This window comes from Haliaeetus albicilla, chromosome 13, assembly GCF_947461875.1.
Source record: "Haliaeetus albicilla chromosome 13, bHalAlb1.1, whole genome shotgun sequence".
Classification (NCBI taxonomy): domain Eukaryota; kingdom Metazoa; phylum Chordata; class Aves; order Accipitriformes; family Accipitridae; genus Haliaeetus; species Haliaeetus albicilla.
In genome coordinates this window covers 14,004,341-14,022,768 of record NC_091495.1, presented here as the reverse complement: position 1 = coordinate 14,022,768, position 18,428 = coordinate 14,004,341, and the positions used below count along the sequence as shown (strand labels likewise).

General features: G+C 40.8%; 1 long non-coding RNA gene across 1 annotated transcript; it reads right to left on the bottom strand.

The window, feature by feature from the left end:
- Positions 1-321: 321 nt before the first annotated feature.
- Positions 322-13,142, bottom strand: LOC138688584 (uncharacterized). Its single transcript, XR_011327458.1, has 3 exons — positions 12,480-13,142; positions 1,338-1,405; positions 322-892 (listed from the first exon to the last, which is right to left on the bottom strand). It is a non-coding gene; the product is annotated as an uncharacterized lncRNA (long non-coding RNA).
- Positions 13,143-18,428: the final 5,286 nt, after the last annotated feature.

Here is an 18,428-nt window from a genome sequence, read left to right as displayed (position 1 = left end):
CAGCTAAACTGCCATCCCTCCACACTCTCAGTCATATTCTCTTACCATGAGCATCAGAGGTTTCTTTCCTTGTTAACCACACCAAAACATGTTGGCATGTTGAAGTGCAGAAATAAATCCCATCTTTGCACATTAAGCTTTACATGCACCTTTTTGTCAGCTGGACTGGTATCTGGGAGGTCTCTGGTGAAGCTGGGAGGTCTCTGGTGAAGCTGGGAGGGGACCCACATAAGAGCCACAACCAGGGGTGCTGCCCTGCCCAGGAAAGTGTTCTTCCACATCTCAGTCCTCACCTCTGTTGCCTGAACCAAGAAACATAAGGTAACAATAAGCCTCTGATTGGCTAAAGAGTATCCACCGATACAACAACGCAGTGAGTGCTGACATTTTACTGACACTCCTTCTTTAATATGTAGGATACATAGGAACAACATATGCAGGGTACCCTTGAAAAGACAGGTGACATCAAGCTTATACCAGTTTCTTTGACAGTGTGAAATGGCAGATGCTAATAGCTGAATCCAATTGGATATTAATTATGGATGCTATCCTTAAATGGCCCCTGAAAAGCACCTTACAATCCCAGTTCTTTCAGACATTAAGAGGAAGTGAGGGAATTCATCACTTTGCACCTTCCAGAAGACATCACCAATAATTTCACAGAAGACAGACCAAAATAGGTGTTTTATTTTAAGTGAAGCTATTGGAGGTTGCAAAGGACTAGGAGGAGTTCTTGGGATACAGAAAGTGTTGGGAGGCAGTACTGATACTGTGCTATGGTCTCCTTAAGACATTCTGTATGCAGAGTAGGAGGAGGAGAAGCCCATTTGATGTTAATTTATTATTTTCCTTTCAGAGCCTTCATCACATACCAGCAACTATCCTTTTGGCTCTTGGAAGTGTTTGGAGGGGAAAAAAAAAAAAAGAGAGAGAGAGATGAGGTTGAAGGCACAGAAATTCTGGAGCAATCTGTAGACAGAGCACAGCTGGAGAAATTGGGGATTGTGTTTTATTCAGTCTACAAACTTTAAAAAAAAAAAAAAAAAGACTTTTAAGCACATGCAATTTCTTTTCTGAAACTGCTTCATTGGCTGCCTTCTTAACATCTACTATAGATGCAGCCAGAAAATCAGTGTTTTTAATGCAAATCCATACTCTTCATATCCCCTGTGTCGGAGCTGTACCACCACATTTTGTCTTCTCTTTAAGAACCAAAGCAAACACTCTGCAGCAGCAGATAGGCTAATGGTAGTAATCAAACCAATCTGCGATATGTAATTCTTGGAAGGTAAACATATTCCTCTTAAAACAACAAAAGAATTATTTTCTTTGCATACCTTTCTCCCAAGAGAAGGGATAACAAAATTCTTGCATTGGCATGATGCTGAGATTTCTCTCCTGGGCTCTGTAAACAATACATTATAAGAGGTTATCCACATGTACTGCAAATACAACCTGTTTTTATGACTAAGCTACTACCAGAACATGAATGATAAGCCAGTTTCTTCCGTGTATTCCTGACATTTCTCTTTAGAAAAATCAAATTTCACTAACAATGAAAACTGATATTTTAACCAGAGGTGATTTAGCCTCTGGGGCTCAGTGAACAACATCGAACTATCTGTAATATTCCACTGCTCTGTGGGTTGACAGCTCATATTTGAGCTCCAAGTGACTGAAAATTAAACAGCCTCCAAAAGCTCCCCTGCCATAAACAGGAAGAAAGAAAAACCCCACCTAACTACATAGACTGAGGTCCAGCATTTCCCAACAGAGTAATGTTCAGTCAGGATTTGGAGGTTTAGCTAGTCCTGTGCAGATGTCCACTCACACAGCTAATTGACATTAAAGCCCATACAGTAGCAAAGCAATTTAATTACACGTCTTGAAGTTATTATTCCCACTGAGCTAGACCCAGAGACCACGAACCTTAACTCCTCTGCAGGGATGGTTGCCTTCTGCCCAGTTGTGATGTTTGTCTTTTGTATATAGTACAGCACATCATATAGCATAGAGACAGCTAACAAGGCTCCAAACAAGCTAACACATGGGGAAGAAAAGCAGCTTAGCTACAGCAACATGGACCCCTGCATATGCTATATACACCCTTGTGTTCTGGCAAAGACCTAGCTGAGCACTATGGTGTAGGGCATCTGGCTGTGGTACATCAGGTAGTGCATTTAAAGCCAGTTCTGGTATATCCAGATGACTGCAGTGTGCAACATTCTGTATCACCTTACAGCCCTCTGACGTTACACTGATGGGCACCAGCGGAGAGCCTCAAGTCTTGCTTCCAAAGAAGGCAAAAGGAATCCTGCATTTGTCTTCTTCAACTCATATTTTTTTGTATTTTTCAAGCCATAACTAGAGGTAGATGTGCTCCCTGAGAGATAAGAAGCTTTTCTCTGTAACTCCTTTTATATCTTTAGGTATCAAAGCAGGAACACACCTCCCATCACCATGTACAGTACGGCTGACAGTGAGTGTTATTTCCTGTCTGGAAACACAGAGGCTATCAAATTAGTTAGCTGAAGTTGTATAGCTCAGAAATTGCAGCCAGACATCAATATGCCCTACAGAGGGTCTCAGGTGTGCAGTAACCCACCTTCACCATTATTGATGCATGTAAATGCATTAATTCATGGACCTGATCCACTTCTGAAATATCAACACTGCAATACAACTGCTCTCATAAACTGCTGCAACCTGAATTAAAATGCGGCTATTTCAGGATGCTGTCTCAAAGAGAGGAATATATTTTTGAAAGGAGAACATACTGTTTCCAAAAGTCTTTTACCCACATAAACAGACTTGTAGCCTTGAAATTCTCCCTTTAGTTTCCTTGCCTTATTTTGCTTTTCAGAATCTGATCACAAAGCAAGTATCAATAAACTTCAGAGCCTCCCTGGAAATCTTATCCCATGTTTTCTTTGTTTATGATCACCTTTCCTAACAGGCACCACAAATTAACCTGCTTTTCTATTAAATAGCTCATCAAACTGCAGTATGCCCAGCAGAGACTCCCAGATCTACAGCTACCTTCAGCTGTTGATGTTCATCACTGGTACCTTGTCCGAACAGTTTTCTTTTGCCCTAAACAGAAAGCCCTACTGAAAGCCCTACAGGACAAAAAGTCTTCATACTTCCTAGTTTCACTGCAGTGCCACTGTGGACAGAAAATGCCCAAAGGAGTAGAGGCCACCAGGTGAATGGGGGTAAACAATCACTATATCTTGTTCTTCCAAGGGCTTCTTTTCCTGCCAAGGAAGGCCTCTTAAAGCATTCTAGCCATATCAGACTTGCCATCTGCTTGAATAAACTAGCCGTTAAAATAATTTGTCAATCCATCTACATCAGCAACATTTATTTCATTAATTGAAAGAATTAGCTCTTTGTAGCAAGTCGAAGACTGTGGAGCCAAAATATACTGTACTTTCTCCCAAGTGACCCAGAGACCCTTGGACGAACTCTTGGGGTGCCATTAAAATGAATAGTTATATAGAAAAAAAAGCATTTTAATGTTTATTCAACATAGCTACCTTTCCAAAAAAAGGAACTTTCAACATTTTTAAACATCTGGTTGCCTTATTTTTTAGTTTGTTTCTCCAGTGGTATGAGCAGAACGTCTTCAATTTAGAAAAGACAAGTCTGTATTCTTAGCCACATGGATGCTCTCAGGTTACAAGCAGTCTGGAGGAGGAGGAGATATATAAATACCTTTTAAAATTATTTTAGGACTGACATATTAAATTTTAGAGGGCCAAGTTCTACTGCCGGTTATGCTACTGAGATCAACAAAGCTAGTCTGGAGCTATAGTTGTATACACAATACTAGTCACGCCAGAAACTGCTGCATTTTAAGCATAAAAATATCGTATAAGGTAAAGCAAGATGAATTACAACAGCTTAATAAAAGAGTTAACTTGCTTTTTTAAATGGCTAACATGGACACTATTGTAATCAAGAAGAAGGTATGTTACCACAAACCCCCGAAGCACACACGCACACATAAATACGTACTTCTTTATACAAATACATATATATTTATAGATAAAATTATAACACCAGCAATACTGGTATGTATTATGTATTATGCATGTAAGTTACACACTGCATACTTGAAAGTCTTCAACATCTATAGTATCAATAGACCCTCAGAGCATCCAGGACTTTTTTTCCCGTATTTCCTTGGTTTATGATCCTCTTTGCTAACAGGCACCAGAAATTAACCTGCTTTTTTTAGTAAATAGCTCATCAGTACTGTCTGTGAGAATAATCACTTCTCCAGTCCTACATAATATTCTCCCACCTGCTCATACAATACTGTAGTCATGCTTCTAAAAGCAGCCTAAAAGCTCATGTTAACTTAGGTGACTACCATGAACTTTAAAACTTTCAGGATCACTGATTTCTAGCATGCAAAAATCTTACCAGCAGGGCCTTCTTCCTCTTAAATACAGACCTTTGTGCTCACATTTGCCTGTGATAAAATGCCTGTTCTTCCAAATATACCCTATCAAAGAGTCCCCCCTGGTCAGCAAAAAGGTCCTACCAGAACAAAGTGTGATTACATCAGGATATTTTTCTAACAATAACTTCACACTTATTTCCAAATAACTGGAAGAAAAGAGTCAATTGAACAGCACGGGGCTAGCAATCAGCCTGACTGACTTCCTGAATAAAACCCCCTTTTCTATCCTTGTGATGAAGGTAACATTTTTATAGATGCTTTTGACAAAATATTTTTAATCCTGCAGTACAGAGTGAGTGGTTTTATCTCCTACTAATTACTTTAATCTAATCTGTTAAGTGAGCAGCTTGTCATCACATTTAACTTTACCAACGGTATTTGAAATTTAATCTAGTTATTTGGCAAGAGTAGATTTAAAAAAAAAAAAAAAAATTCATTGGCAACATTTACTTTACACTCTTCAGCTAATTGTATATCCTAAGAAGTTCTGACTGATTTTTGTTCAGAATCAGTGTCAGATTAGCCTGCCTACAGTTACACAGATTATTCTGTTTATTCTCTTTAAACATAGCCTCCAATAGGGTTTTATTTTTTATTCCTTGGAATTTCTTTGATGTTACAGAGCTAACATTTACACTGAATTCCAGTAAAGTAATTAAAATGGAATAGCAGCTCCATCTCACTCAGAATCCCAAGACTTAGATTTGTTGGTTGTTTTCTGTAAACTTGCACAAAATTTCTCCAGGAGTTCATTCTTGCCAGGTAGTATGACCTTTCATAGGCACCAATACAAGAGGTGTAGAACCACCTGCTTTCTGGTTCAGTTCTAATAGCTCGGCTATCATTTTTAGAAAAGAATTAAACCTCACACATTAAATTGTCTTCAAGGCCCTAAACATCTCACATTACTATTGAGAATTAAAATACGGTAAATCATTTTTGTTCTCTATCGTGAAAATTAATAGTCTCTTTGGTGTAGTTACTTACAGTGCTGTGATAAGTAAGTGAAATCCTTCATAGCAACTCAGCATACAATGCAATAAATTACTTTATGGCTGGTTAAATTGCAAGGCAAGGCTGGGGTGTTTAATAACCACGAAAAGCTGTTTATTGCACATACAGTCCATTGCCACTGACGCTATATTTTCATAGGAGAAAGCATTGAATTTTTTTTTTTTAAGAAGGAAAATGAAAAAAATCAATACAAATCAGGTTTGATAGTATTTTGCACTGTCTTTCCTAGCTCTCCTACATTCAGGTTTTCAAGATGCAGCATCTCTTTCTGAAATTGTAATATGCAAACATAAAAATTGAATCCACTCCCCTATGCATGGAACAATTTGGGGGCCCTTGAAATCCATGCAGGCAGGCAGTGGGAGCCTATGCCACACTATCTATGTTCATGCATCAAGTAGCATTTTCAAAATGTATGCTGTTTCTAGTAAGGCAAGCAGTGTTCTCAAAGAAAAAGATTCACTGAGCCACCACCAGCTGGAGCCAGGAGGGAAACTTCATGCCTCTGGGCTGAGCGGGTTGGGACAGAGACTATTTGCTATGTCAAAGGTTTTTGGCAGCTGAAGCAACCATCTGCAGGTTGGCACAGCAGAAGTACGAGTAAGATAATGACTTCATCTATGCAAAGAAAAATGGCATTTTACTGCTAATTGGACCATAGAGCAATACAGCCTTGAGATGTACTAACTACCTTAAGGATAAGGGTTTTGTGAAGATGTTTAGGAGTTTGTGTTGTTCTGATACCATTGCCTATGACAAGCTGTGACCCTAGCTGTGTCATTAAGTGGGAAAAGTGAATTGATGTTTTACTAACAGAACAAGACAACCCAAAAGTACTGTGGGATATATAACCATACATAACTTTAAATTAATATATAAAGTGGGTAAAGTAAGCTATAAAAGGACATGTTTAAAAAAGTATTCTTTGATATTTTTTCTCAATGTGACTAACATCTGTTGGTCATTTTGTCTGCCAGCCCAAGGAGGTTCAGAATATGAAAGAGGTAATGAACTGTGAGCAAGGCTTTGCTTTGCAAGAGTGTTTCTTTGATTTTTTTGTCAGAATTGTAGTGGCCTCTGACCAGTCACAAAATAACAATCATTAATTGGGCCCTTTTTGTTCTCACCCTAATCTTGCAACCAGCAGAACCATGTTCTCCAGCTCATCCTCATCCACAAGCAGTGGAGTAGATGCTGCCGTGAGGAGAACCCGCTTAAAGCGGGTATCTAAGGCCTGTTATAATCTCTCATCTGGAGTAACAAAACCCAGGTGCTCCACATAGCAGCTGCTTTTCACCCTTCCTGAAAGCTTGGCAGGCCTGAAAGTGAAGAGAGATCTGAAACCTTGTGCAGACATAATACATTTAATTCCCAAGAAAATGAAACCATGCTTGGGGTTTCCCTAAGTGATGGTTGTAACAGGAGACATGGCACTGTCAGCACCTGTGTGGGAGCACCATTTCACGGAAACTGGGAACCTTTGTGTAATGCAGACTCAATCCCCAAAGGGCAAATGTGATCAGCCTCCTAAGAATAAAATGTTTCTTCCTCAAATCACTGCTTTTTATGGGTGCTCTATCGCTTCTAGGCTATACTAAAAGACTAGATAATAGTGCTTCAGCTGTGCCAACTAATCCTACCATTCACACAGATGACTTGGTAGAGTGGATGCACATTCTGAAGAAAAACTGGTCTTTTACAGAAATATTCCTCCCTTAAAAACATAAGATGCTCCCAGTTTTCTTCTAATGTTTTAACCGACCGCAGTGTCAGGGCTACTCCTTTATAAACACAGGGAACCTCCATGCATTAGAAGCCCAAAGCAAGTTATCAAAGTCCTTCCTACCCCTCCTACCTTTGCCTCCACCGCACATTTCAGAGCTGTCGACACAGCTCCTTGTGTGGTCTTGAAACTGATGCTGTTCAACAGCAGCCAAAAGAGAGGGGAAAATCTGCTTTTTTATTTATATAAATCTGGCTAAGAGTTTTTATTTATTTAGAATGGAGTTTAAACTGTGCTTGACTCTAAATAAATAAAACACGTTATTTTCCCTCCCTACTGGTTGCCACCAAGCCGTGTGAATTTCAAAGACCACACAGACAGCAGTGGCTGTGTGGTAAGATGGGGACTGATGCAAAGGGAGGCAGCCCACCAGAGGCTGGGGTTTGCAAGGCTTGCAGGTGAAGGAAGCATTATGAAAAGCACATTTTAAGAGTATGGATAAACGTAACCCTGAAAAAGACATCAGTTCCTTGGATACTGTGCTGATGCTGATCCTTCTCCTTCCCTGGCTATCAGTGCATTTCTCCTCCACAGGACTGAGCCTTACTCAAGTCACTCCTACCCATCACAGTGACAACTCTCTCTAACAGCAGCCCTGTGAGAGCACAATGGTGGGGGCACAGGCAGGAATAATGGCAGGACAATATATTTCAGCCTTCAGTTAAGTGGAGAGGAAAGGAAGAAAATATCTTTAAGATTTATTCCAGGCTGGCCATTAGCTTCAGTCAGATCCTTGAAAAAATAAATTATAAGGGAAAAACCCACAGAGATGAACATGCTGGGACAAGGGACTGGACTCTTTCTCCTCTTCAGCCAATCACAGGCAACATTTCTGTAACATGTATGTCTTCTTTTTAGCCTTTAAGTCACAAATTCAATGGACCAGATACAACTCATATTTGCAGTAGCCCCTGGGATGAATTTAGATCTAGCTTTAGCGGAAGCAGTGTCAGACAAAAAGTAGATTAAAATTATACAAAAAACTCCTTCATACCCTGCTTCATAGGTGAGTCTCAACTCACTCAGTGATCAACAAAGACACTGACTCCTATTATCCCACACCTGAACGTCCCTTATTTCTTCACATGGTCAGTAAATGATAACTTCAGACAAGTTGACAAGTTCAGACAAATTTGGCTCAGATATTTTGGAAACACCAGGTTCCTGAGGTATCTATCTGCCAAAGGAGGCACCTGCTAAAGCTCCCAATGTTTGCAGGAAGGGAGAAAAACAAAAGGGAAAAGCATTAACTCCTTCTCCTTTTGTCATCCAGCTAAAAACAAATCTAATTGCTGCTCTCACACTACATGCTTATAACAAATGCCATATAAAGCCATGCACTTATGGAAAGCTCCCATTTTAGACCATTAGACAAAAAAAGAATGGATCCATCCGACACTCTACTTGTGCCTGAACTACTGCACCATTGATTTGCATTCTTATTTCTCCTCTCCTTCCAACACTTCTCCTTTTAAAAGCCAATACAGAGGAAATCACAAAACCCATCTTCTTCGCAGGCATCTTATTGTCATTGACCAAGGACTCCACCATATCAAGTTTTGCTCCTCACTTTGTTTTTGTGGTTTACCAGTTGTTAATTGGAGGAAGAGCTGACTGCAAAGTGATTTTTCTGGTGGACTGTGGTCTGCATTTGATCTAAAGGGCTTAATCGTAATCTCATTGATCCAACTGAGGGACCAGCATTTGCCTCCAAAATTACAGTTATATTCACCAATACCAACCTGAAAAGCCTACTCTTGGAACACAAAGATACAATAGACTATTTCTCAGGGACTCTCTATAGAGGCTGCTTGCAAAGGGCTGAATTTGCCAGTCTATGCTAAAATGCAGTGGGCAATAGTTCTATGAAGCAGACCTGTCCTTACTCACGATTAAAGTAGGCTATTTTACAAGTTTCAATACAATCCTCAGCAGCAGCATCTGCTGACCTGGCATGAAGGTGAACTTGCAAATGTCTTATTCCTGGGATGAACACTGAATACAAGCAGAAGGACTGGGGCACAATTAGCAGCAGCTACTAAAATTTTCTCTTCTTTTTACTGGGGAAGGAAAAGGGATCAGTGAACTCTTCCATATGAAAGAGAAGAAAGCCTAATACAAAGACTGGCAAGGCAGAAACAGGTCAAAGGAGAGTAGGAGGCTTACTGGGAGGTCAAGCCAAATGAAAAGCCTACATTTTTCTCCAAATAAGGCAGACATTCAGAGTCCATAGCTTGTGAGGCACTCGGCCAAAGTCAAAGTGAGACATACAAAACCCTACCACAAGACAGACAGACAGACAGATGAAGAGAAAGAAAGAAAGAAAGAAAAAAAAGAAAGAAAGAAAACCATCCATATCTCAGCAGAGCAGCACAGTTGGCTCAGAATTTACCGTTGAAGGAAAGGTCAGCAGACAGCCCTTATTCAGTGGTGACTACTGAATATAAAGAGACATAAGCAAGGAGCCGCTAAAGAAGCAGAGATCATTAAAGCGACAGCAAATCCTCCCCAGCTGGGAAGGGTACTGGACAAAGCACATATCTCCCTGTGCTTCCATGGATACTAAAAACCAGAAGCAATTCTGTGAGGGGAAAAGACCAGTAACCCTATCTGGATTCACCACCTCTTTCCAAATTCAGTTAGTTCAAATAATGATGCAGCACAAACAGATTTCTGCAAAGATAAACTTGGCTTTTCCAGATCTGTCTTCTACTGACAGGCATGGAGAATAAGTTGCTGCGTGCTGGCTGCAGGGGGACTATCAGAATCCCACACGGATCCAGGATCCCTGCCCCTCAATTAAGACACCTGGCACATTTCCACCAAACCTGTTCAACATGAAAGCTTCCTATCCTTTTACCCCCTTATTTTGTTCCTTCCCCCCTCTGACATTCTAGGTGTAACATATACTGTAAGGCTACCCCTACACCCAGCAGTACTCCCTTGCCCCATCACTCACATCTTGCACCTCAAGCAAATTAGCATAAATGCAGCCAAATGCAAGGACAAACCACAAGCAATGGGTGCTCAGAACAGCTGCAGAGGACAAACGCAACCCAGAGTTCCCTGTTAACCCTAGTCTGCAAGATATTTGCCTGCCATATCACCGGTCTTTGCAGAGTAAAGACCATGAATTCTTACTGCCAAGGTCAAGGATATGGATACCACCAAACTCAATACATGAGTCAGGACCCCCCCATCTCCTCTCCTCTGTGTCTTCTTACTAGATATTACAGTAGGAGTTTTTCAAACTACTCAGATATGTTTCCAAAGAAATTTTCTGTATACTGCATCCTAACAACTGGGTTGAGGGTGTGTGTTTTGACTTTCCTCTGTTTTAAAAAAACCACCACTTTATTCTGATTTCTGGGTGGCAAAAGAGAGAAGACTTAAGTTTAAAATGTTTTAGAGTTCCTATGAGAAACGTCTTTATATTTGTGTGTGGTCCTGCAGTTTTGTCAGTTGTCTGACATTTTAATTTCCTCTTCCTCTCTTATGGTGGGATTCTGATTTCCTCTCACTTTTTCTCCTTTCTCCATTACAGAAACCTAACAGGCATCTCCATTTCTACCATCTGTTTCCTATTCACTTTTATAAATATTGAAACAAATAATTAATTTGGCAAACAGGCATGATGTAGCCTGGCTCATCTTCTGTTAATATATAACTCCTACCATCCCTTTCCAGTCTTTCAACCTCTTATGGATATAAGCTCCTTTGCACCAGACTATTCATGGCCTAACTCGTCAATGAAACTGGTTCAGCTTTAAATGGTTTAATGTTTTTTACATTAGAAACAGCCATTCAGGGTATTCTGTGTCCTCACAAAATGCTGTGTCAACACAGTCCAGTTGCAAAGTACTCTTTGATAAACTGTCTTTCTGTGTTTACACAATATAAAATATGAAAGAACTATCCATTAACAGTCTGATAAAACAGCCATACTGAGCAATATATATTCTGTCCTCAGTGACTAAATGCACATAGTCCTCTGCTAGCAGGGATACAATGTTACTGGGAGTAGCAAGATTTGGTCTACCTTTAAAGCAATCCCAAGGTGTTCAGATATCACCCAATGGCTGTCTATTCCCATTTTATATGCCAATGCAGCTCTTGGTGTATTGGGAATTTCAACCCATGAGATTCCTCCTGAATGTCCAGTTGCCATTTCCACAGGGCAGGGACCATTCTTTTCTTCTGTGGTTGGCTACGGCTTGTGTCAGGGTGATGCTAAACTGTGTCAGGGTGATGCTAAACTGTGACAGGGCTGCTCAGCATCCATACATCAAATACAAAACCCTATGGTAGTACCCAGGAGTACTCCTATTGCTGCAGGAGCATACATGTTCCTGTATGCCAAGGACCAATTTAATAGTTTTTAATTGTTCTTTACTGCAGCTGAAATGCTGAATCATGCCTCTCGATGTACCAAATAAGCTTTGCTGTGAAAGACCACACTAACCCACCACCCATGCTAGCCAGAGATGTTACATGATGTTAAAAATCTCCTCTGTATTGCAAAGTCCCAAAATCCCATCTGTATTATTCACTTACTCCTCACACACCAATAAATACTAATGATTGTCAGAACTAAGACAGATCTCAATGTCTTGTAGCCATTTCAGTGCTCAGCCAGGAGTGAGTGCAATTTTACTCCTTTCTGTTTGTCTGCCCTTCACCATAAAACTCCTTGGGAATACACCATCCTTTTAGCATTAACCCTGTAAGGCCACAGGGGCAAGGGCAAGCCAGCCAGGGGCCTGGCGCTGAGCTGGCACAGCCAGACTTTGCCTGTCACCCACAGGGCCAAGACCTCAATGTCCAAACTTGAGGAGAAACCACACTAGCCTCAGGAGAGCTCAGCACACATGTGGACACCCTCAGGACAGTGGCAGGGAGCAGAGTGCACTGAAAGGGGACAAAGAGGCAGCTCAAGACATCTTTTTGCCAGTCAGTTGAGCCAGACTGGGACCAGACCTCTCCCCCTGAACCAGGGTTGTGCTGCCCTGTCCCAGGGTGCCAGCCAGCACCATCCCCTTCTCCCCTTCCGCAAACAGCCGCACGGACACACCAGAATATGCCGGGTGCTCACCCTTATGTTGCTGTCCACCACAGCGCTCACCAACCCTCACCCAGGCTATCTTTCCTCTCCTCAGAGTTGTGGTCATGACTCTGAATTCATCTTCTGGATGTCTTCCCAGATGAACATACCTGCAACTTTTCCTTGGGGCTTGAAAAAGACTTTCCAACCCATTTTTCCATATCACCACACACTTCCCTGGAGATGTCTCTGAGGTAGCTATATGGTGCGGTTACATATTCCTAGTCCTCACCAGGAATGGGACTGCAAAAGAACATTCCGATTATTTTAGGTTATGGAAAAACTAATCAAATATTTCACTCACCACTAAAATGTCATCATTTTATGCATTTCACAAAGAATTCTCTCATTATGTTAGATAGGCCTGGAGAGACTCCAGTCTCTGTGGGTTGCACACATTCCCCCATTCTGTTCAGAAATTAAAAGCCATAGACTGTTTTTTAAGAAAGCCAAGTTACTTGGTGCCCTGCTACTGACCCAAAACTTAATGGCAATACACCTGATTTCTCCTACAAACTGACTTGGCCTTTTCTGAATTCGTTCCTCACACAGCTGCGTGCACAGCATTCTCCCCACATGCTTCGATAAAAATAACAATTGCACATGAAGAAAAAAGAAAGCCCAGAACAATAATGACATCAGCAACCACTTGAGAAAAATTAATGAGTGCTGCCGAACAGCACAACCATTCACTGACACTGAATAAACAAGACAGCAAGTCTATAAGGCCATTAGTATCCCAATTTTTAATTTAACTAGACTTCTTTTTTTAATTTTGGCACAATGCTGCAACAATACAACAGCATTATACGAACATTGCATCAGCAAAAAAGCTCAGAGTCTGAGCAAAAGAGTACATTAGCAACACAGACTTTATGAATGCAAGCAAGCAATTCTCACTGCAGGAGAGAGGCAAAGTGTATCCTTACCTCTTACTCTCTTCCATATCACCATAGTGCGTAGAAGCTCAGATAGCCAAAGACACCAGTGACTGGGCACTATACAAACACGTAAAAAGACAGTCCTAAACCTATATTCTACAGGTCTAAGACTTCAACAGCTGCATGAGAAATCCAGTGGCATGACAGAGATAAAACTTGAGTAAGAAGTGTCTGTATTGAGAAATACATTGTTTTTCAGTCTATGTTGCTTTATCTGAACTCCTACATCACTGGATTTTACATAATAAAATGTATCTCCTGATAATTGCCTGTGAAGTTTCTCCTTTTCCACAAGAACTTCATAAAATATCTTTCAGCAAAATCAGTGAAGAGAAAATCTATTTAACGAACAAGTACAACACATGTTCCAGATTATCTGAAGGACCAGGGTAAGAAATGACACTGATTGCATCTTAGTAAAAAGCGTCATAGATTCTTTTGAAATGTCATAGATTTCTTTTGAAAATAAATACTTATTGGGACAACACACATTAGGGAGGCACTAAAGATCCCCATTCAGGATGACTAAGTGTAAGTAGCAGCTTTTAGTGCAGGCATTGGTGCTTTGTCCTAGTGAACCTATGATGATAATAGAAAGTACCAGATATTACATCCAATCCTACAGACTCCACTCATATGAGCAAATCCCATTGCACTGCCAGGTCACACTCATGTGCGTAATTCACAGAAGAAAAGGTGTATAACTAAGAGCAGTTACTGAGCCCCTCTAGAGTTGCCTTTGGTGGGGAGAAGACGAGGGAAGAAATTGTGAATTATTCACAATTTTCAGTTTATCCCTAATCCCTTAATTCTGTCGTTCTGAGGGCAGAGACTTTTGCTTAATGGCTGTGCCAGAAATAACAAGCTAGAATTGCATGTTTATGAAATGGGGTCTTAGTTACTTATTAGGATCAACTGAGCTTGAATTAATGTTGGCTCACATTCAAGAGCACTGAGTGGACTGAATAAGCATCACAGTTTTAAAACTCATTAATGGTTGTTTGTCGTATATATTTAAGACACTAGAAACATCCAAGCACGCTAGACCATAGTTTTCTTATAAACATACTGATGTAGAAAAATATGGCTGATATAGCACTACATTCTTTGGATTTGTAGCTCTACTTACACTGGTGGTTGATAGATGAAGATTATCCTGAATTTAACACGACACCTTTCGCTCCCAAATTTAAGTTGGGCTGGGATGGATAGACACCTCACACTGTTATTATCCATGCTTTTATATCAGAACATAGGTGACTATTTTACAGGTGATAAGCCAAAACAGGGCTGAAGTAGAGTTTATGTAGAAGTGAAGGTGTAACATAAGTGGAAGAGAATCCAGGCCAGGTGAAAAGAGTAGCTAACACAGTAGATAGCATGGGGCTTTGAAAAACTTACTGCTGAAGGCCACTGAATATGGGAAAATTAGTCCACATTTTGAACTGATAAAAATTGCACACAAGATACTTGTTCCAGATGACTTATAAATGATCTGAAGCCCAAGGAGGACAATGATTCACACAGTTTTAATGCACATTGCACAGGACTTCTTACAATATTAGATTAATTTTTTCTTTTTTACTGTGTAAAGGCCCATAATGCTTAAGTTTGCATGAGATCACAGCTGCATTTCTGAAGAGTTAACCATGCAATAGATATTCACATAGAGTGTAATGTGTCAGGAATCACTGAGCACAAGAGATAAAGTGTGATCACACTAGCTTTCCGTTTCAAATCAGGAGCAAGCTTTTGAAGAAAATGTCCTCATCATCCCACTTACCATGCTCTGGTTTGCCCTTCAAACAGCCTTAGGGCTTACAAACTGGATTATGAAACTAAACTGGAAGATCCATTCCAGCAGCACACCTACTGCACTCCAACCCGTTATGGGTATGCAGCCTACAGGACCAGATTAGACATAGTTCAAGGTAGAGCACCTGAAATGGGCTTCATGCCGACATCAGCTCCTCAGCACCAATTGCTCTATTCACACAAGCAGAATGTGGGAGCAGAGGGAGAGGAAACAAAGCGCGACCTGTCAAGCAACTCCTCTACACTAAGGCCAGTCCTGAAATCCTGACACTTGAACCAAGCACCTCCTGATCTGATTTAATCCCTATTGAAGGACAGTACATTACCAAAAAAGCCCCAAAGAGAAAAAACTCACTTTCAAATTAAGGTTCCAAGGCAAAAACTTTCATCTGACAATAAAACTGAAACAAATTCACAGGTTTGTCTGAAAATGATGGCAATAACAATAACATGTGGCAATGATAATAATAAAATAAATATTACAGGATCTGATTTTTCATCAAAACATTGGAAACTTTGACAAAAATGATTAATCTTGTCTGAGCATAAAGTTTTTCTAATTAAAAAAAATATTTTTTTTGAGAAAAAGAAATCCCTGTCTGTCATACGCAACCACAAAGTAATGGTGAGTCAGGCCAGACTTACCTCAAGCTGAGATGCGTATACAATTAACATGATCCATACAGGACACAACCCTGTCATACATAATCTTGACTATTTTTCACCAGAAGCAAAGGAAATTCTGCCTATTCTAAGCCCTATGACCAGAAGCTTCAGGGAAAGAAATGTCATCCTCCTCCCCTTCTGGTAAGAAGGGAAACATGCTACTGAAGACAGTTTCATTGGCAAAGGCTTTCAGCCAGCATCTCTGGTAGGAACATTATCGTAAGCAGACATCATATGGGGTGCGGGGGAGCATTATTCTGCTTTCACAGCCCTATAGTGGAGAACTCTGTAGCAACAGAGAAGTCTGCCGTGACAGATGCAGGAGAGCTGAGAAGCAGCCACTGAAACTCCCAAGTATAACAAAGCCTCATCATGTTTTGATGGCCTCAGCGAGGAGAAAGCAAGAGTCGAGTTTGGCACAGAGTCATGTAGATTACTGCCACTAACCAATCCCAAATGCCAGAGGATTTTGAGGGTGGATGAGGCAGGGCAGTGGAGCATGACTGTGGCTCAGCACGTGGGAAGGAGGTCTGATCCCAGGTAGCCTCACAGCAGTACATTGCTGCGCTGAGGCTGCAGCACGTTCCCCTGGCTGCATAATGTGCCATGTTGCTGCACTCTATGAGACATCCACTATGTGTGCTACATCTGTCTGATGGGGATTTTCCATCACACCTATCTAATGAGGGCCATCTACCCACTAGCATTCCCAAAGCTGTTGTATAGGTAACCTGCACAAAGTTTAGCTCTGCACAGCACAAAACAGACCATTTTATTGCTTTACCAGAGGCATTTGATGGCTCGTGTACTGCAATACTTTTATAAGCTAGTTTTTTGATAGGTCAAAACTCCACTTAGGTCAAAACCCATTAAAGATTTTTAAAGTAATCTGCCATTTTGGGCCCCTGCTTTGAATCACCCAGCAGGCTTGAGATTGAGACCTCAGTACTTTTGGAAAACTACACCTGCTTGAGGTATCTCAAGGTTTCAGGCATGCTACTTGATGCACTAGTTGTTCGCAAAAGCACACAGAAAAGGAGAAAAAAACCTAGTTGTAAATATCAGATAGATTTACTCCTATGCTGTAGGAAACACTGATGGGCAATGAAAATCAGAAGTCATGCTATGGTACCTTCCCAAACACAAGTAATTGTATTATGATTTGAAGGCTGTACTGTCCCATTTTTCAGCACAAATAATTTTTTTGCTTCAGCAGATTAACAGTGTCTTATGAAAAAAACAAATACGAATTTTTCATTCTCTCCACTATTCCTCTGCCTGCTTCAGTACTATCACCTGAAGACAGCAGCTACAGGACGAAGGTATTGAGAAGGACGGGGGAAATGGGAGAAGCACACGTCAAATTATAAATATGTAAGAACATAGTAGCTTTTAAACTAAAGCATATTTAGCAAAGCAAGGCAAATAAAGGCTGCTGAATAATCTGAAAAAGGTAAATTGGGTTGGTTTACACTGCCAAAGAAAATAAAACCACCATCATTCAAGTTTCTTAGCAATTAAAAGACATCGTGACAACAAAATCTAAGTGCATGCAAAAGATTGCATAGAACACAAATGCTAATACTAAAAAAAGGCAAACATTACCTTCCTGACAATCACTGAGAGACCTAAAGCTTTTTGGAATCGGAGTGGATGAAATATCCACTCCACAACATCTGAGTAAAGCAGCAGATTTCTTGTGGTTAAAGGGTTCAGAAAGGATTCATCAGACCTAGCATCATTTTGCAATCCCACATAACACTGATTTCTTCATAAGCTCATCTTGATTCCCTCATGGTTCTGGCAGCAATAAATCACAGCAGTTTAAAAGAAGGTCATGTACACATTTTCATATTTCATACATGATCCTGTTGCACAAAACAAATGATCTGGGGTACTTTGCTTGAGGGTTGTAAAGTCATCAGTTCACTTTGGATTGACTTTAATACGTCTCCATGGAATACTCTCATCCTTTTCTCCTTCAGAAGGACTCTGTACACTCATTTGTTCCCTAACTACTATCAGGAAGGCCCAAAACTCATCCGAAATTTAACAGACCACAAAGCTTTCTCTTACAGGCAAGTGCAATACATGAGATCATGCAGTTGACCTCACTCCTGACTCCTAAGTGGGATCTCTAACCCTCATTTAGGCACCTCAGCTCCCTGCATAGTTTGTAAGGTGGTAAAAGCACCTGAGAGTAAGACACAAAACCCACACAAACCTAGCACCTGCACCTCTCTGGGAACCTCTGATCTCCAGTATTGCCCCTCAGGAGCCTCCATCCAGCTGCTTCAGCATGCTACAGCCCAGCAAATTCAGTGCTCAGCCACCTCCCCAGGGCATACCTGTGGTCCTTCCCTCAGGTGCTCAACAAGGCTGCTCTGGTTCTTATTTTATAAGCCCAGCATGACCCAGAGCACAAGGGAACATGGTACACAGGGACCCACATAATCACAAAGTGACCAGGTTATGCTTAACAGGGCTGGTGTTGGACTAGAGTTAGTAATTTCAGCTGGATCAGACCTGGCTCCATGTTAAATCAGTTTGATGCTTTTCCTCCCTTTGTGCCCTAGGGAGTCTCTCTTATTCTGGTTTTCCCATCAACCATGGTATATCAGTGCTTCGTTAGGGAGA